Consider the following 19,140-nt stretch of genomic DNA (forward strand, 5'->3'; position numbering starts at 1 on the left):
TACTCTGTTTTCCCTGCTAAGGTCAAACTAAGATATGAAACTGCTGCAGGGCTCCGTTGTTTTCATAGAATCATAGAATAGCAGAGTTGGAAGGGGCCTACAAGGCCATCAAGTCCAACCCCCTGCTCAATGCAGGAATCCACCCTAAAGCATCCCTGACAGATGGTTGTCCAGCTGCCTCTTGAAGGCCTCTAGTGTGGGAGAGCCCATAACCTCCCTAGGTAACTGGTTCCATTGTCGTACTGCTCTAACAGTCAGGAAGTTTTTTCTGATGTCCAGCCGGAATCTGGCTTCCTTTAACTTGAGCCCGTTATTCCGTGTCCTGCACTCTGGGAGGATCGAGAAGAGATCCTGGCCGTCCTCTGAGTGACAACCTTTTAAGTATTTGAAGAGTGCTATCATGTCTCCCCTCCATCTTCTCTTCTCCAGGCTAAACATGCCCAGTTCTTTCAGTCTCTCTTCATAGGGCTTTGTTTCCAGACCCCTGATCATCCTGGTTGCACTCCTCTGAACTCCTCCTTTGAAACTGTTCAAACCAGGAATAGATTCATATGAACATGAGAAGGGGAGGAACCTTTGAGTGACTTCCACACCAGACGCCAGGCCTCTTCCTGTGCCACTTGATCATGCAGGAACAATGCCGACACACAGGGCTAGCGCAAAGACAGTTGCATACTGCTATGGGAATACCTTTGCTCAACCTGAGCAGGAAAGCAACAACAAAGCAGAATGCAAGCTGAGTTAAAATGCAGGCCAAGGAGGAAGCTGTTTGGATGGAAATCCCAAGCCAGATATGAAAAGTGTGCACACATGGAAGGATGGAGGGATAGACGCTTCAGTTGGGCCTACATATAGACCAGGGGTCCAACCTTCTTTGGATCCCTGGGCACATTAGGGAATTTGAGAAACTGCTGTGGGCACCACCACAAAATGGCTCCCATGGAGGGTGTGGCTAATTACATAATAGCTGCCATTGGGGCCTGGCTAGTCACAAAGGGCAAGAAATGGACTAAAAGCAGAGGGAGTATAGAAGTAGAGCTTCCAAATCACGTGAGGTACTGGTTCCTCTCTATTCGGCCCTGGTTAGGCCTCATCTAGAGTATTGCGTCCAGTTCTGGGATGCACAATTCAAGAAGGACGTAGACAAGCTGGAGCGTGTTCAGAGGAGGGCAACCAGGATGATCAGGGGTCTGGAAACAAAGCCCTATGAAGAGAGACTGAAAGAACTGGGCATGTTTAGCCTGGAGAAGAGAAGATGGAGGGGAGACATGATAGCACTCTTCAAATACTTGAAAGCTTGTCACACAGAGGAGGGCCAGGATCTCTTCTCGATCCTCCCAGAGTGCAGGACACGGAATAACGGGCTCAAGTTAAAGGAAGCCAGATTTTGGCTGGACATCAGAAAAAACTTCCTGACTGTTAGAGCAGTGCGACAATGGAACCAGTTACCTAGGGAGGTTGTGGGCTCTCCCACACTAGAGGCCTTCAAGAGGCAGCTGGACAACCGCCTGTCAGGGATGCTTTAGGGTGGATTCCTGCATGGAGCAGGGGGTTGGACTCGATGGCCTTGTCGGCCCCTTCCAACTCTGCTATTATATGATGCTTTGATTCTATGGAGGGTCTGAACTCCAAAGCCAATTTACCCAGCTGATCCCATGGAAGAACCACTTAAGGTTGCAAGAGAGTTGTTGATTTTGCAGCTCAACAACTATTGTGAACAAACGGTGGCTCGTGCCGTGTTTTCCCTCAAAGCCTAATAATAGCAACTATCTGCTCGGTCCTTCCCCGCCATCCTGTGCAATCAAGCAGCGCCCCTCCCCCGCCTCCCTTCCTCTCCCTCCCCCACCATCCTCCCTTTGATGCTGGGTATTAATGTGCGTGTATAATCAATCCCTTCTCGGCCATACATCAGAGTGACGGCTAGCTAATGAGGCAAGCCCATCGAGTTCAATATCCATCATTTTAGCCTTCGTTTCTATGCAGGTTGTCAAACCTTCAATCAAGAGCTCCAAGAAATTACCCTAATGAAAAGCTCCTCTCTGTGCAGCTGCGCTAAAGCCTTGACGGGAGACAGAGGGACGCGGCTAAGAAACAAGGCAGCATTTGCATGTCAATAATAATAATAATAATAATAATAATAATAATAATAATACCACCACCACCCTCTTGCAATGTGCTGTTGTTCCATTGCAATATTCAGAGCCTCAGAGATAAGGAGCTGCTTGCACAAATCTCTCCATGGTGAAATTGGCCTGGGATTATCTCAGGAAGTTTTATGTGGCAAAGGGGCAGAACTTTGGACCAGGACGTCCCAGTCCAAATTGCAGCCGAGCCTTGAAGTCGTGTATGTGTGTGTCTGTGTAGTGGGAAGCATCTCTCTTTCTCTCTCTCTCTCTCAGCTTTCCTTCACCTCTGTCTGCAATACAGGGGTAGCGATACTAAAACCACTTTAAAAAGTATTACGGAGATACCGCCTGTACATGGCGCATGTTGCAGTGCCCTACGTGCTCCTGGGCGCCTCCTTGTATCTTATCATAGAATCATAGAATCATAGAATAGCAGAGTTGGAAGGGGCCTACAAGGCCATCGAGTCCAACCCCCTGCTCAATGCAGGAATCCACCCTAAAACATCCCTGACAGATGGCTGTCCAGCTGCCTCTTGAATGCCTCTAGTGTGGGAGAGCCCACAACCTCCCTAGGTAACTGGTTCCATTGTCGTACTGCTCTAACAGTCAGGAAGTTTTTTCTGATGTCCAGCCAAAATCTGGCTTCCTTTAACTTGAGCCCATTATTCCGTGTCCTGCACTCTGGGAGGATCGAGAAGAGATCCTGGCCCTCCTCTGTGTGACAGCCTTTTAAGTAGTTGAAGAGTGCTATCATGTCTCCCCTCAATCTTCTCTTCTCCAGGCTAAACATGCCCAGTTCTTTCAGTCTCTCTTCATAGGGCTTTGTTTCCAGACCCCTGATCATCCTGGTTGCCCTCCTCTGAACACGTTCCAGCTTGTCTGCGTCCTTCTTGAATTGTGGAGCCCAGAACTGGACGCAATACTCTAGATGAGGCCTAACCAGGGCCAAATAGAGAGGAACCAGTACCTCATGTGATTTGGAAGCTGAACTTCTATTAATTCAGCCCAAAATAGCATTTGCCTTTCTTGCAGCCATGTCACACTGTTGGCTCCTATTCAGCTTGCGATCTACAACAATTCCAAGATCCTTCTCGTTTGTAGTATTGCTGAGCCAAGGATCCCCCATCTTGTAACTGTGCATTTGGTTTCTATTTCCTAGATGTAGAACTTGGCATTTATCCCTGTTAAATTTCATTCTTCTGCCCCTGTGCTTTCTTTCGGCTGCCTTGACCTCAGGGTCCCTCCGCAGAGCTCCTGGGCCTGCAAGCAGAGGGAGGGGGCAAGCCGTGCCCACCTGCCTCCGCTCCCCCTGTCCAGCACCACTCCCTGCCCCCCCGGCCCTTATGGGGCCCTCCTGTGGCTTTGCTCCCAGCCAACGGGCGCACCGCTTGCGGCCTTTCCGTGGTGAAGCCTTCTCTAAACCACCCAGAGAGCTTCGGCTATTGGGCGGTATAGAAATGCAATAAATAAATGAATAAATAAATCCGTCGGGAGGTTTGGCCCGTCCTGGAGAGAGGAGGGGGAGCCCCACACAGAGAGCCTTCCCAGGGAGGAAGAAGAGGAACCTGCAGTCGGTGAAAATGAGCTTGTTTTGGGGGGTGGGGTGGGGGGTGGGGTGGAGGGAGGATTCTCAATGGTGGCATCAAAACTTTGGAATGCCCCCCACTGACGGCAATCTGCCAGGCTCCCTCCCTGGTTGGTTGGTTGGCAAGCATTTATTGAAAACCTTTTCATGTTCTGCTTTTAATGTTTTACGATTTGCTGCTGTGATGTTTTTTGTTTTGTTTTTAATGGACTGCTGCTTTAAAATTGATGTTTTTAGTTCTACTCTTTTAGTATTGAACGTATTGTTTTTAATTTTCTGTTGTTTGATCTTGATTGTATTGCCTTGCGTTTTTTGCTAGGCACTTTGGTTTTTTTAAACAGAAGAGGAAGAACAGCCACAAAAGTAACAACACGCTTAGTGGCTAACCAGAAATGCTTCTCCATGTTCGTCTGCATTTCGAATAGGCTGGCTGATCTACTTCGCTGCATGGACCCAGGGGATCGCGTTCCTCCACACAAAGTGCTTCTCTGCTGCCTCACGTGCCCTGTGTCTCGTCTCATTTGTAAACCCCCATCATGTAATGTCACTTAAAGAAATACAAGTGGAATCCGTGCATGAAGCACGGTGGATTCCCTTATGTGGCAAGCCAGGCATACACAAGATTTAGCATTCAGCTGCATCACGGGGAGATTTCGTTTGAATCCCTCAACCTGTGGCAACCTGTGACTGCAGAGTCCCCAGGGCTGCCCAAGACTTTTGGCTGCCCAAGATGAATAACAAGATGGCGGCCTCTGCTGACACCACGCACAGAAGCTGGCTGGGTGGTAGTTGTTCTTCAGCAGCACTGGTGATGGGAGTGTGTCCCTCACCGCATGGAGGCAGCGGGGCTGGTTTATGGAGCCCAGGAGCGGGGTGTGGGGCACACAGAGCTCTGTTTCCCCATCTGCCCCCCAAGGCAGTCTCCTCGCTCTGCCTAAAGGTAGGGCCTGATACCCGAGGGAAACGCTGGCTGCTAAGGTGTTATTATGGCAATGTGTTACAAGCTGCCCCTAACATATTGAGGCATCAAACAAGCACCAGGAAAGAACTGAGGCCCATTTCGATTTAGAAAGGCAAGAAGGGGCGGGTGGTCATCAGTGATCACATCAAGCCACGTTCTCCCAGTTGGAAGTGATTCCGTTTGACAGCAGCAGAATGATTGATTCTATCATGGTTGACGGTGTAATAAATAAATCATTTAAAACAAAAACAAAGCAAAATGCTTCCAGGCATTTTTTAAAAAAGAAGAGTGTGGATGGCGGGTTGTGTGTGTGTGTGTGTGTGTGTGTGTGTGCGCGTCTGCTAAACATGTGGAAATTTTGAACCCAGACAAGAGGGGAGGCAGCAGTTTGTGCCATCTGGGATTAGTTAATTTTAAAAAAATGTTGAACTGGCCTCTAGGTATTTGTGGTTTGTTGTATGCTTTAAGGTGGATTCCTGCATTGAGCAGGGGGTTGGACTTGATGGCCTTATAGGCCCCTTCCAACTCTACTATTCTATGATTCAATGATTCTATGAGCTCCAGTACATGCCACAGGCTGAGGGGTGCTGGTGAGTCTCTCCGTGAATCTCTCTGCATAGACTTAAGGACAGGTATTTTCTGTTTCCTGACTCCTGTTTCCCCACTGTTTCTCCATTAGCCAGCTAGGATTCCTTGTCTGTCTTTTCGTAACATTTTGCTCAATTTTCCTATCTTTTAAGCATTTTTTTATTGGCTTTCACTAAAGCCTGAGCACCCAGGATGAGTGCTCTTGAAGTCCGGATCCCTTTCTCAGCTGCTAGCAAGTCTTTCCTCCTCCCAGACCCCTGGGCTGCTCCCCACATTCCACAATCTTCTGCCTTCTTCTTGCACAGTAATGCCTGCTCAAAATCCCCCTGCCAGCAGCATCTCAGAGCCCCACTCAATTACAAAATCCCCGCCCCCACCCCGGGACCCTCTCATTGGTTTTTCCTCATGTCCATCTCTTATTGGCTCTCCTTATATACTATATACCTTATACGTACTCTTTAGGCTTATATTCTAATTGGCGGGGGGTGGGGGAATCACAGACTAAACGTTTTGTGTATATTTGCTTGGATGGTATTTTTAATTTTGAAAATGCTAGTTGTCATTTAAACATTTGCAAGCAGGAGTGGGTAAAACTAGAGATGTGAAGGCCTGGAAACCCCCCGGAAAACTTCAGAAAAAAACCCGGGTTTTTTTCTGTTTTTCCCTGAAGCCTCTTTTGGTTTTTTTCCAAAAAATTGGAAAAATTGAAAAAAAATGAAGAAAAAATGGATTATGGGATGTTTTATTTTAGCATGATGAATAAAATGTTTAAGACAGCCTTCCTCAACCTGGGGCGCTCCAGATGTGTTGGACTGCACCTCCCTGGGGCATTCTGGGAGGTGCAGTCCAACACATCTGGAGCGCCAGGTTGAGGAAGGCTGGTTTAAGACGAGGTGTTCAGATATTTACTTCTCCAAATGATTTCTAAAAACTGTACAGTATCAGATTATTACAATGTCTGTGCATCAAGGACAAGCAAGTCCTAGGTTGCAAACTGAGACTACAACTCTCAAATGCAAGAGGAAGATGCATTTCTGCCTCTAGGGGGCACTTCCATGGAAGCAGACTCAGAAAATGAGTCTGATTAAATTTCATGCATATTCATTGAATTCCCCCTTTTTCCTCAGTTCTTTTTATGGGAATGGGGGCTTTATGTCTTGACACTGGAGGACTAGCGGAGACATAAATAATTTTCTTTGTTACTAATGTTGGTGGTTTCTTCTATTTTTTTAAAAAAAATTGATGTTTTTTGCCTGCTCCTCATAAACTGGCAGAACCAAAGACATTCCTAACAGTTCAGGAGCTTGTAGCTCCATTTGTTACCAAAAAAGAGTAAAAAAGTAAATTAAATTTGTAATAATTGTTTGAATACACTGTACTTTTAATATACCAAATGTAATAATTTTATGCCAGACCAACTTGGACATAATTACATATTATTATTATTATTATTATTATTATTATTATTATTATTATTATTATCATTTATTTATATAGCACCGTCAATGTACATGGTGCTGTACAGAGTAAAACAGTAAATAGCAAGACTCTGCCGCATAGGCTTACAAACTAATAAAATCATAGTAAAACAATGAGGAGGGGAAGAGAATGCAAACAGGCACAGGGTAGGGTAAGCAGGCACTGGGTAGGGTAAAACTAACAGTATAAAGTCTGCACAACATCAAGTTTTAAAAGCTTTAGGAAAAAGAAAAGTTTTTAGTTGAGCTTTAAAAGCTGCGATTGAACTTGTAGTTCTCAAATGTTCTGGAAGAGCGTTCCAGGCGTAAGGGGCAGCAGAAGAAAAAGGACGGAGCCGAGTAACAAAGTAACTTTCAATCTGTAAAAAATGCTAATATTGCATTATTTCATTTTTTCCAAAAATTTCTGTTTTTTCCCTGAAAAAAACTGGACCCCCCCCCCGGGTTTTTTCAATGGCTTCAAAATTTCCGGAATTTTTACATCTGTTGGTAAAACTCCATCCTTGGCTATGTTGGCCAGGGTGAATGGGAGTGATGTGGGCCAAAACATCTGGAGAGCCCAAAATTGCCAACCTGGGCTTCAAAGAAACTATTTAACTTCATATAACTAAATCTTAATAAATCATGCTTGCTATTTTTGAAAACCCCTGTCTCTGGATGATGATGATGATGATGATGATGATGATGATTCTCAATAAACTGCCTTTCCCCAATGGTGTCAATTTGTGTCCTGGAGCTCAAGAAGGTGAGGCCTGAACCAACGGGTCCAAATGGGGTTTTGCTTAAACCTTGGAAAGAGCTTCACGGTGGTCTGAGCTGTCCAGCAGGGCACCCGCTGCCTTGGGAGGTGGCAGACTGTCCTTCGATGGGGCTCTTTGTGCAGATACTCAGTGCTGCCCCCTCTGTCAGGGGGGCTGTAGCACTGGATTCCTTGCCTCTGTAGGGGTTTGGACAAGATGCTCCTTGTGGTGCTTCCAACTGCATAGAACCATAGAATCATAGAATAGCAGAGTTGGAAGGGGCCTATAAGGCCATCGAGTCCAACCCCCTGCTCAATGCAGGAATCCACCCTAAAGCATCCCTGACAGATGCTTGTCCAGCTGTCAGGACTCCTCTGTTCTATATTCCCACCAAGAATAATAGGGATAAATGCCAAGTTCTACATCTAGGAAATAGAAACCAAAGGCACAGTTACAAGATGGGGGATACTTGGCTCAGCAATACTACAAATGAGAAGGATCTTGGAATTGTTGTAGATCACAAGCTGAATATGAGCCAACAGTCCGTTATGGCTGCAAGGGGGGATCCGCACGTCGTACCCAGAGCGCTTCTATGCGACCCCAGTGCACCCCGAAAACGATCGTCTAACTTGCCTGTAAAAGAAACGAGAAAGAGGCGTCCTTGCCGGCGAGGAGAGCTCGGCGAAAGAAGGCAGGGTGGAGAGGAAAGGAAAGAAAAAGGAAAGCGCACGCCGGCGAGAGAGCGAAGAGGGCACAGAAGAGCGGCTGATTTCCCGCTTGTTTCCCTTCCTCAAAGGACCAAAAGCTGCCAGTTCTCTTCCCCGCCCCACCCCACCGCCCCCGCCCCCGCCCCCACCAAAGGCTGAGGGGGAAGGGATGGGGTTAGAAAAGAGACGCGTCTCTCAAGGTGGAGACCCCCACACAAACACACCGCTCGCCTCTCCCTTTCCTATTCCTTCTTCCTGTCTCCCGGAGCCGGCACCTTCCCCTCCGAAAGGGGCGCTGGAGCCGGCAGCAGAGTCGTGCCCCCTCCGTCGAGCTCTCCTCGCCGGCTGGCGAGGAGGGAGGTTGGTAGTGCCGGCAGTGCCGGCACCAGCAAGGACGCGTCTTCCTCGTTTCTTTTACAGGCAAGTTAGACGATCGTTTTCGGGGTGCACTGGGGTCGCATAGAAGTGCTCTGGGTCCGACGTGTGGATCCCCCCCCCCCCAAGAAAGGCAAATGCTATTTTGGGCTGCATTAATAGAAGTACAGCTTCCAAATCACGTGAGGTCCTGGTTCCTCTCTATTCGGCCCTGGTTAGGCCTCATCTGGAGTATTGTGTCCAGTTCTGGGCTCCACAATTCAAGAAGGATGCAGACAAGCTGAAGCATGTTCAGAGGAGGGCAACCAGGATGATCGGGGTCTGGAAACAAAGCCCTATGAAGAGAGACTGAAAGAACTGGGCATGTTTAGCCAGGAGAAGAGAAGATTGAGGGGAGACATGAGAGCACTCTTCAAAGACTTCAAAGGTTGTCCCACAGAGAAGGGCCAAGATCTCTTCTCGATCCTCCCAGATTGCAGAACACGGAATAACGGGCTCAATTAAAGAAGCCAGATTCCGGCTGGACATCAGGAAAAACTTCCTGACTGTTAGAGCAGTATGACAATGGAACCAGTTACCTAGGGAGGTGGTGGGCTCTCCCACACTAGAGGCCTTCAAGAGGCAGCTGTAAAACCACCTGTCAGGGATGCTTTATGGTAGATTCCTGCATTGAGCAGGGGGTTGGACTCGATGGCCTTGGAGGCCCCTTCCAACTCTGCTATTCTGTGATTCTATGAACATGTTCAGCTCTGCTTGCTGGTAACTCAAGGAAGGCTTCTTGAAGGAAAGATGTTTTCAGGAGGTTCCGAGAGCAGCACAACGTAGGTGCTTGCCTGACCTCCAGTGGCAGGAGGTTCCATAGAAAAGGGGGGTGCCACACTGAAGGCTCTTCTCCGGGTGGACTCCTACAGGGCCACCGGGCTGTGTGGAACCACCAGGATCAGCCTCCCCCCCATGTTATTTAACAGGATATTTGTCCTCTGCTGTTTTAATATGACTGATGGATTGTTGAGTTGTTTTAAAATGACTTCAAAACTACTTTGTGGTATGCTTCTCTTTTTGATGTTCTCTTTTGCTGCCTTGATTATTCTGAGTGAAACCTGGATAAAAAGAACTGGCTGAAAATGCACAAGGCAGAAAACAAGCAGGCAAAGAGGGCCTGACAACCCGCAGCCCGGATGCAGTCTCTCTGTACATGGAAACGACATTTCCCACAATGTCACTCAACATGGGCAGAGGCTGACTTGGAGTATTCAGAGGGAGCAGGCCCAGTCCTTGAGTGGAAAAGGCTTTGAAATGTGGGCACGTGGCCTGATTTGGTGGGCCAAAGGCTGCAAAAGTTCCAATTTTCTTCTCTATAGGAATGTTGTTTGTCAATGGAACTTCTTTGCAAATACATATAAGCTGCGTTCGGACAACACAGTAGTCAATGGTGCGTTCATAGTCAACTCCACAGATGATTCTCGAGGGGGTGTTCCCCACACGACATGAGCATAATCAGCCATGGTGTGGATTAAGGCCAGCGTCGGGTTGACTTTTATTTATTTATTTATTTATTTATTACATTTTTATACCGCCCAATAGCCGAAGCTCTCTGGGAGGTTCAAAAAAATTAAAACCACAGTAAAACACCCAACAGTTTAAAACACAATTACGAAATACAGTATAAAAAGCGCAACCAGGATAAAACCACACAGCAAAGTTGATATAAGATTAAAATACAGAGTTAAAACAGTGAAATTTAAATTTAAGTTAAAATTAAGTGTTAAAATACTGAGTGAATAAAAAGGTCTTCAGCTGGCGACGAAAGCAGTACAGTGTAGGCGCCAAGCGGACCTCTCTGGGGAGCTTGTTCCACAACCGGGGTGCCACAGCGGAGAAAGCCAACGGGGTGTTTCATTGGCCCGTCCCCCGCCCTCTCTCCACCCTCAGTCCTCCCGCTGGTATCCCATCAGCCATTGCGAGTTCCACTAGCTGGACTAGAGCGGGAGCCACCGCTTTGGTCGCTCTTGCCAGGGGACTCTGTAGTTGCCGAAAATAACCAACTGTTTGCGACAAAATAGTCAACAGTGCCCGACACGTGACAGGATAACCAACAGTTGTTCAAATAATCAACTCTGCACAACTTTGGTTATTTGTGTTGGTTATTTCGGCCGAATAAGTAATCGCGGTGTGAAAAAGTCCTGACAGATGACACAATAACCCACCATTGGCTATTGAACCCACAGTTAATTCGCGTGTCATCCAAACCCAGTCATAGAATTGGAATGCAAACACAACCAAGGTTTCTTTGCTCATTGTCGGAGTTTTTGTTTCGTAAGCTGCAGGGCTTTATCTAAGCGCTGGAGCCTCAGAGAACCTCTTTTTTAATGCTCAGCCATAACCTGGGGGTATGCGAAAGATTTGTTTTTAAAAACACTTTCACCTACCAAGCATGTTCAAAGTGCCTTTCACCCCAGTAGCCACCTCTGATGTTTCCAGGCCCAGAACTTCCGGGCATGGCAGGTTGGACCCAGCAGGTCCTAAAGAAAATCACAAGCTCTGATCCAAGGCAGAGCAGAGGGCTCCGTCTAGTTGGACATTATGGGTCATGGGACTGCAGACTCAGCATTGTGATCAGAGCACACTCGGGGACGAGACCTGTTCAGTAATTGTCTCCCTGGGGGTGAGCAGCAGTAATAAATCGATAAATCAACACATTCCTTTCTGCCTTTGGTGCTCCCTCGTGGCATCGCTATATAAATTTCCTGAGCAAAGGCTCAAGGCGTGATCCACCCCCACCACCGCTTCACAGCGGGCCTGATGGGTTGGGGAGCGAGCTGCTCCTCTCGGACGTGCCTGTCGGCCGGCAAGAGGCCTCTGCGCCACCTGAGAGTTATTCATGAGCCCCTCTCTGCTCTGTGGATATGCATGAGATGCAACATCTGCACGGCGTACAAAAGGTGCAGCTTCCAAATGAAGGCAGAGGAAGCCTTGTCGCTTGCAATGAGCTCGGCACTCCAGAAAGGCCGTTTGCACAATTGCCGGCCATCGCTCAGCACGGCAGGGGCTCACAGCTTACTCACACCGCCAGTCTGACAAGGGGAGCACTCGACGAGGATGTTAGACACAGGGTCACACGGCTGCGGTGGGCGCAGCACTCGCCGTGGGCGAGGGGATCCGGAGGCCGTGAGCCGCGAGCTCGCTGTAACGCACTTCTAGGCCCGTTTTCTGGACAAAGAGCACCCCAGGCAATGAACAACAATGTAAGCATAACATTAAAATAATATGACGTGAGATTAAAACTTTGAAATTCAAGAAATACACAACACACAACACAGTAAAAGGTAACCCAGCATGTCCAATGAAAACACATCAGTTAAAAGCAACGTTATTTATTTTTATGTTATTTATTAATTACATTTCTATATCATCCAATAGCAAAGTGCTCTGGGCAGTTCACAACAATTAAAATCAGAAAACAGAACAGGATAAAAGACAAAATAGAAGTTTAAAACTACAGTATAAAATAAAAATGGGACCTAGCATCAGTGCAATGATTTAACTTACAGTAACGGATTTAAAACAACATGAACTGAAAGACTAAGATGCCTGGGGAAATGAAGACGTTCTTCACCTGGGCGCCAGAAAGAGCACGAAGTAGGGGCCTCGTTCCGCAACGGGGGAGAGGGCACAACAGAAAAGGCCCACTTCTTTGTAGATCTGGAAAGAGAGACAAACTCTGGTGCTGGGGAAAACAATCTGGCAGCACTTGTAGGAGTGATTTAGTGCCGTTCGCTGGTGCCGTTCTTCACATGGCGAAGAAAGAGGAAAGCAGCAACAGCCACGCAGCCCATTCAGGGGGCGTTTTTATCGCATTGCTTTTTCTGCACACAGCAGGAAATGGCAGCAAATTTCACTTCCAGAAAATAATAATTTAAAAAATCAGATTAACTGGGTCTTATTTTGTCACGGAAAGAAGCCCAGAAGGAGCGGGAGGCGGAAAGCGTTGTCAAAAGGACCCACGAAAAAACATGAGCGGCCATTAACGTGCGTGCAACAAAATCCCCGTCTGATGATGCTCGGTGACTGTAGAGGGAGCTTTTCCCCCACTAGCAGAGTCATCACCTCATGCACACCTGGGATAAAGGCAGGCAGTGCTTCCAGGTCAAAGGACATGCTTCCCAGAGAAGATGAACCCTTGGCATCTTCTCCATCACAAGGTGCAGGCCGTTCACGGCTGAACATAGGGCGGGCCCTACCTGGCCTCAGGTAGCAGGTGCTGGGGGTGGGGCCCTCCAGTGCAGTGTTGGAGGGAAGCCGTGTGGGCCCTGCTGCCTGCCTGGTCTCCTATAAGGGAGGCTGCTGCTTCTGCTGCCACCCTCAGGTACATTGTCCTGTTGCTGCTGTTGAAATCAGGTTGGGCTGCCAGTCCAGGTGGCCCTCTGTGCAGGGCCATTTGCCTCCACCCAGCCCTAACTGCCCTCCATCAGGTTTCCAATAGGAAAGATCTGGCAGCATTTATTTTTATATTTATTTATTTATTTATTTATTTTTGTTTATTTATTTATTACATTTTTATATCGCCCAATAGCCGAAGCTCTCTGGGTGGTTCACAAACATTAAAGGGCGCGGCCCTCCCTCACCTGACCAGGAAGGCAAAGTAGTCCCAGGTCATTTTCACCAACAGAAATAGCAACACAATTCCTTAATTCCTTTAGTGTCTCTCCCCCAGCTGAGAAACAGCAGAGCGCTAGAGCTCGTAGGTGCGCTTGTGAAAGGCTAGATATTAAGCCATGGGGCTGGTTGTAGCTCCTGTTTTGTTACTCCTGGAAGAGATCAGCCCTTCCGAGTGCGTAAAGTTTTTGTGAACCGCCCAGGGAGCTTTAGCTATTGGAAGGTATAAAAATGCAATAAATAAATAAAAATAAAGTACCTGCTGTACATGTTCACAAGCTATGCTCTTGTAACTGCTCTTCTTGTTGTTTATTCATTCAGTCGCTTCCGACTCTTCATGACTTCATGGACCAGCCCATGCCAGAGTTTTCTGTCGGCCGTCGCCACCCCTAGCTCCCCAAAGGTCAAGTCTGTCAGCTCCAGAATATCATCCCTCCATCTTGCCCTTGGTCGGCCCCTCTTCCTTTTGCCTTCCACTTTCCCTAGCATCAGCCTCTTCTCCAGGGTATCCTGTCTTCTCATTATGTGGCCAAAGTACTTCAGTTTTGCCTTTAATGCCATTCCCTCAAGTGAGCAGTCTGGCTTTATTTCCTGGAGTATGGACTGGTTTGATCTTCTTGCAGTCCAAGGCACTCTCAGAATTTTCCTCCAACACCACAGTTCAAAAGCATCTATCTTCCTTCGCTCAGCTTTCCTTATGGTCCAGCTCCCACAGCCATAGGTTACTACGGGGAATACCATTGCTTTAACTATGCGGACCTTTGTTGTCAGTGTGGTGTCTCTGCTCTTAACTATTTTATCAAGATTTGTCATTGCTCTCCTCCCAAGAAGTCAACGTCTTCTGATTTCCTGGCTGCAGTCAGCGTCTGCAGTAATCTTTGCGCCCAGAAATACAAAGTCTGTCACTGCCTCCATGTTTTCTCCCTCTATTTGCCAGTTATCAATCAAGCTGGTTGCCATAATCTTGGTTTTTTTTTAGGTTTAACTGCAACCCAGCTTTTGCACTTTCTTCTTTCGCCTTCGTCATAAGGCTCCTCAGCTCCTCCTCGCTTTCAGCCATCAAAGTGGTGTCATCTGCATATCTGAGATTGTTAATGTTTCTTCCTGCCATTTTAACTCCAGCCTTGGATTCGTCAAGCCCAGCACGTCGCATGATGTATTCTGCATACAAGTTGAATAGGTAAGGTGAGAGTATACAACCCTGCCGTACTCCTTTCCCAATCTTAAACCAGTCCGTTGTTCCGTGGTCTGTTCTTACCGTTGCTACTTATTCGTTATACAGATTCCTCAGGAGGCAGACAAGTAACTGCTCTTACGTACTATTATTATTATTTTTATTATTATTATTATTTGCACACATTATACTTATCTCTTGGATCACGTGCAGTTCATGTCTGACTCAAAGCTAGTGTGTCATTTCTATCTTTTTAAGCTCATGATCCATATTTTGTTGTTGTTAAGTCAAAAAGTATATTGGGAATTATCAGTATTGATGTTACTGAGTGATTCCTTCATCATAGAAACATTGCTGAATGCGCTGTGGAGTCTTCAGGGAGTGTCGTTTGAGGGGGGAGAGGAGAAATTGGCCCACTTGTGAAGAGTTTAGGATCCCAGAGGAACTTAGATGACCCACTTTATTTTTCACATTGTTATCAGACAATTTTAACACCAGCTAACATAATTTTGAAGTGCACAAATGTCCTTTTGGAGTTACGCAGTCACTGGAACTGCACATTTTGTTTCTGATTGCACCTTCCTTCCTTTTTTAAAGTACTGATAGTTTCAGAGAATAGGTACACCATTTCTGGTAGATGTGGTAGGTGAACAGTGATGAAGCTGAGCACCAGGTCTCCTGAGACGGGTAGATCTAGCCTTTCACAAGCCTGCCTATGGGCTCTAGCTCTCTGATGTTTCTCAGCTGGGGGACCTGGTGGTCTCTGGCCAACATCCTTCTACCAGTAACCACCACCACCACTGGGCCTTTTGCTGGCTCCCTTCCCAGCTACAGTGTATCTTGGGGACATTTTGTTTCCAGTGAAAGCTGGGTATCTGGCGATTTCGGCACATCCGGGGTGGCAACCCCCTCCCCCTCCCCCAGCACCGATCCTGTCTGTGGGCCCTTAGGGGACTGACAATGAATAAGGTCCAAGCAGGCAAGGAGAGGGGTGAAGCTGGTCTTGGCTTTAGGGGGAAATCCCTCCATGGAGGAATTTCCTCTCAATGCAGACAGTGTCTCCAGAAGAAGGATTTCCCTCAGGGCTGTTGTGGGGCTGCAGGGAGGAAAGGGTTTGTAAAGGAGACCAGACTTAGCCAACCGGCGTAACCACTGGATTTTGCACAGATCCCAGGAATAATGCACACAGCTCACAAGAGTGAGGGTTAAGCAAACTTAAATTTATTGAGAAGAGGCAAGCAAACAGGATTAGCAAGTAAAACAACACATGCAGATATATATTGAACCCCACAACCAGCAAACTAAAAAGCTATATACAGTATCATACTTCACCCAGCCATAGGTTCCGCCAGCTCAGGACAAAAGCCCCATTTCAAACATGCCTTTTTTATAACCCTTTTCCCCCTCCAACTTCCCTCCCACCCTCCGGTCCTCCTTGGGTGAGGTATTTCACACTTTTCCTCAGATGTTTATTTCTCCAAGGCCAGCCGGCCTGGGCCCCAAGCGGTTCCGGGCTGTACCCATCCGTCCACTCACAGCTGGCGACTAGCTGGCGGCTTATCAGTTCTTACCTAAAATCATAACAATAGAAGACTTTAACAATTCTTCCCTTTTTTAAGAACAGCTATTCCATGTATGAATTAACCCCTTCTTTACAGGGTTAACCTCCACCCGGTTCCTGCTTTGCACTGAAATCCACGGGGCTCACCTCCAAGAGAATGTGGTTAAGACTGATCTGTAAATTCCCACCACAAGAGTGTGTATTTTTAAGGTGAGAGGAAACTCCTTTGCACTGTCTTAACAAAAACTGCAGCTGCAAAAGGTATTCCGAAGGTGGAATGGCCTGACAGGGAGAAGAGCTGTGTGGGTGAAGGGGTGGGTCCTGGAGTGGGGGGGGGTGGAAGGAGGGGCGGCAGAACGGGGCTGCCTTCACCCTCCTGCTGCTTGCAGCGGCTCTCGCTTGCCAGGCTCAGAGGCAGGAATGCTGAGTCAAGCAGCATCTTCCGGAATTGCCTGGGCCCAGCTGTCGGTCGGGCAGAAGGCATGTACGCCATTAGTGCAGCAATTATGCTCCTCTTAATGCAGATAACATGGCAAGCAAGAATCATGAATGAAAGTCAACTTCAAAACTCCCCTTTGGCACCAGAACACAGAATGTTGTGGCTTCTTTTTTTCCAGATAAAATTGAAGGAAGACTTACAAGAAGACTCTCCCATGGGGTAGGTGAAAGACATCAGAAGAGCCCTGAAGCCGGATCAGACCAAAGTCCTCTCTCGTCCCGTGTTTTGTTCTCATAGGGGCCAAACAGATGCCCTATGGGACGTATATGCAACTAGAGCCCCTGCACGCCCATTCCGGCTGGTTCGTGTTCCCCAGTAAGGTTCCCCAGTAAGGAGCGTCAGGGCTCCATTTCATCAATTTCCACTGTGTGTGGACTGTAACCTATCACTCACTGGCTGAAACTGAGCAGAGGGGAGGGACAGAGATTGGATCCACTGGATCTGTGACTCCCCGTCACTAGCAAGCCAAAAAGGGCTGAGCGTTGGTGAGGTAGCAGCCCATCTGCACTAGCAGCATCTGCTGAACACCCTGGAAAACGCTGTGAGTTGACTGGAGATTGGGCTTCTGGCTTCCCTGCAATGGCTTCACCCGTGCCCCCCAAAGTGACCACCAAGATGCCTCACATCCGAGCCAGTCAAGAATTGTCCGTGGAGTTTGATGCTTGAGTTGATTGAATGAGGACTTGATGTGTCTTTGATACGAGCTTCTTCTAATGCAGCCCAGAACTGTGTTAGCGCTTCTAGTGGCCATCTCATGCTGCTGACTCATGTTCAGCTTGCTGTCGATGACCACAGCCAAGTCCTGTCATCATGAGACTGCAATCTGATTTGGACAGGTTGGACGACTGGGCTGAGAGGAACTAGACATCCTTTTACAGGGAGAAATGTAAGGTATTTCACTTAGGGAGGAAAAATGTAGGGTACACATACAAAATGGGGGATTCATGGCTTGGGAACACTACATCTTGTGGTAGTGAATTCCATAATTTAAGTATGCGCTGTGTGAAGAAGTCCTTCTTTTTATTTGTCCTGGATCTCCCACCAATCACCTTCATGGGATGACCCCACTGGGTTCTAGTATTTTGAGAGAGGGAGAAATATGTCTCCCCGTCCACATTCTCCACACCATGCATCATTTTGTACACCTCTATCATGTCTCCCCTCAGCCTCCTTTTTCCAAGCTAAACAATCCCAGCTATTGTAACCTTCCCTCATAGGGGAGATGCTCCAGCCCCTTCATCATTTTAGTTGCCCTTCTCTGCCCTTTTTCCAGCTCTATAATATCTTTTTTTAGGTGTGGTCAGTGGAACTGTACGCAGTATTCCAAGTGTGGTCGCATCATAGATTTGTATAATGGCAGTATGATATTGGCCGTTTTATTCTCAACTCCTTTTCTTATCATGCCTAACATGGAGTTTGCCTTCTTTACAGTGGCCGCACACTGGGTGGACATTTTCATCGAGCTTTCCCACCACAACCCCAAGATCTCTTTCTTGTTCCGTCACTGCCAGCTCAGATCCCATTAGGTTATACTTGAAGTTGGTTTTTTTTTTGCCTGAATATGTACATTGCTTACATTGAACCGCATCTGCCCTTTGAATGCCCACTCTCCTAGCTTGGGGCCGATCTACCCCAAGCAGGATATAACACTTTAAAAACGGTATGAAAACTGTGTATGTAATGTGTTCTGGGCCTGAACAGTTGTCATAACCATTATAAACCGTTATAAGCAGTAGTGTAGATCCTGCCCTGGAGAGATGCCTTTGAAGCTCTTCCTTTATGTTTTAACAATCTTAAATAATTTGGTGTCATTGGCAAGTTTGTCCACTTCACTGCACACTCCTAATTCCCTATAACTTTTAAATATTGAGTTTGTTCTGACCCTATACTGGCAGCTTCACCCCGCCTGTTTACACTTCCCTGTGCCTGTTTGCATTCTCTTTCCCTCCTTATTGTTTACTACAACTTTATTAGATTGTAAGCCTATGCGGCAGGGTCTTGCTATTTACTGTGTTATCTGTACAGCACCATGTACATTGATGGTGCTATATAAATAAATAATAATAATAATAACAGATCATTTATGCAAGTCAAGAGGCAGCTGGACAACCATCTGTCAGGGATGCTTTAGGGTGGATTCCTGCATTGAGCAGGCAGTTGGACTCGATGGCCTTGTAGGCCCCTTCCAACTCTGCTATTCTATGATTCTATTCTATGAACAAGTTGAAAAAAATTGGTCCCAATACCAATCCCTACGGGATCCACTATTTACTTCCCTCCATCGGGAGAATTGACCATTTATTCCTACTCTCTGCTTTCTGCTCTTTAACCAGTTACTGATCCATAAAAGGACCTCTCCTCTTTTTCCATGACTGCTCAGTTTATTCAGGAGTCTTTGGTGAGGGACTTTGTCAAAAGCCTTTTAGAAGTCCAAGTAAACAATGTCCACTGGATCACCCCTGTCTGCATGTTTGTTGACACTCTCAAAGAATTCTAGGAGATTAGTGAGACAGGACTTGCCTTTGCGGAAGCCGTGTTGATTCTTCTTCAGCAGGACCTGTCCTTCTACATGCTGACTAATTTTGTCTTTAATAATGCTTTCAACCAATTTACATATGGGGCAGTCCTTCAGGTATAAGTCAGGATAACTCTTTTTCACCTGTTTTGCTACATCTGCACTGTCTGTCAAT

The sequence above is a fragment of the Elgaria multicarinata genome, chromosome 2 (assembly GCF_023053635.1).
Source record: "Elgaria multicarinata webbii isolate HBS135686 ecotype San Diego chromosome 2, rElgMul1.1.pri, whole genome shotgun sequence".
Lineage (NCBI taxonomy): Eukaryota > Metazoa > Chordata > Lepidosauria > Squamata > Anguidae > Elgaria > Elgaria multicarinata.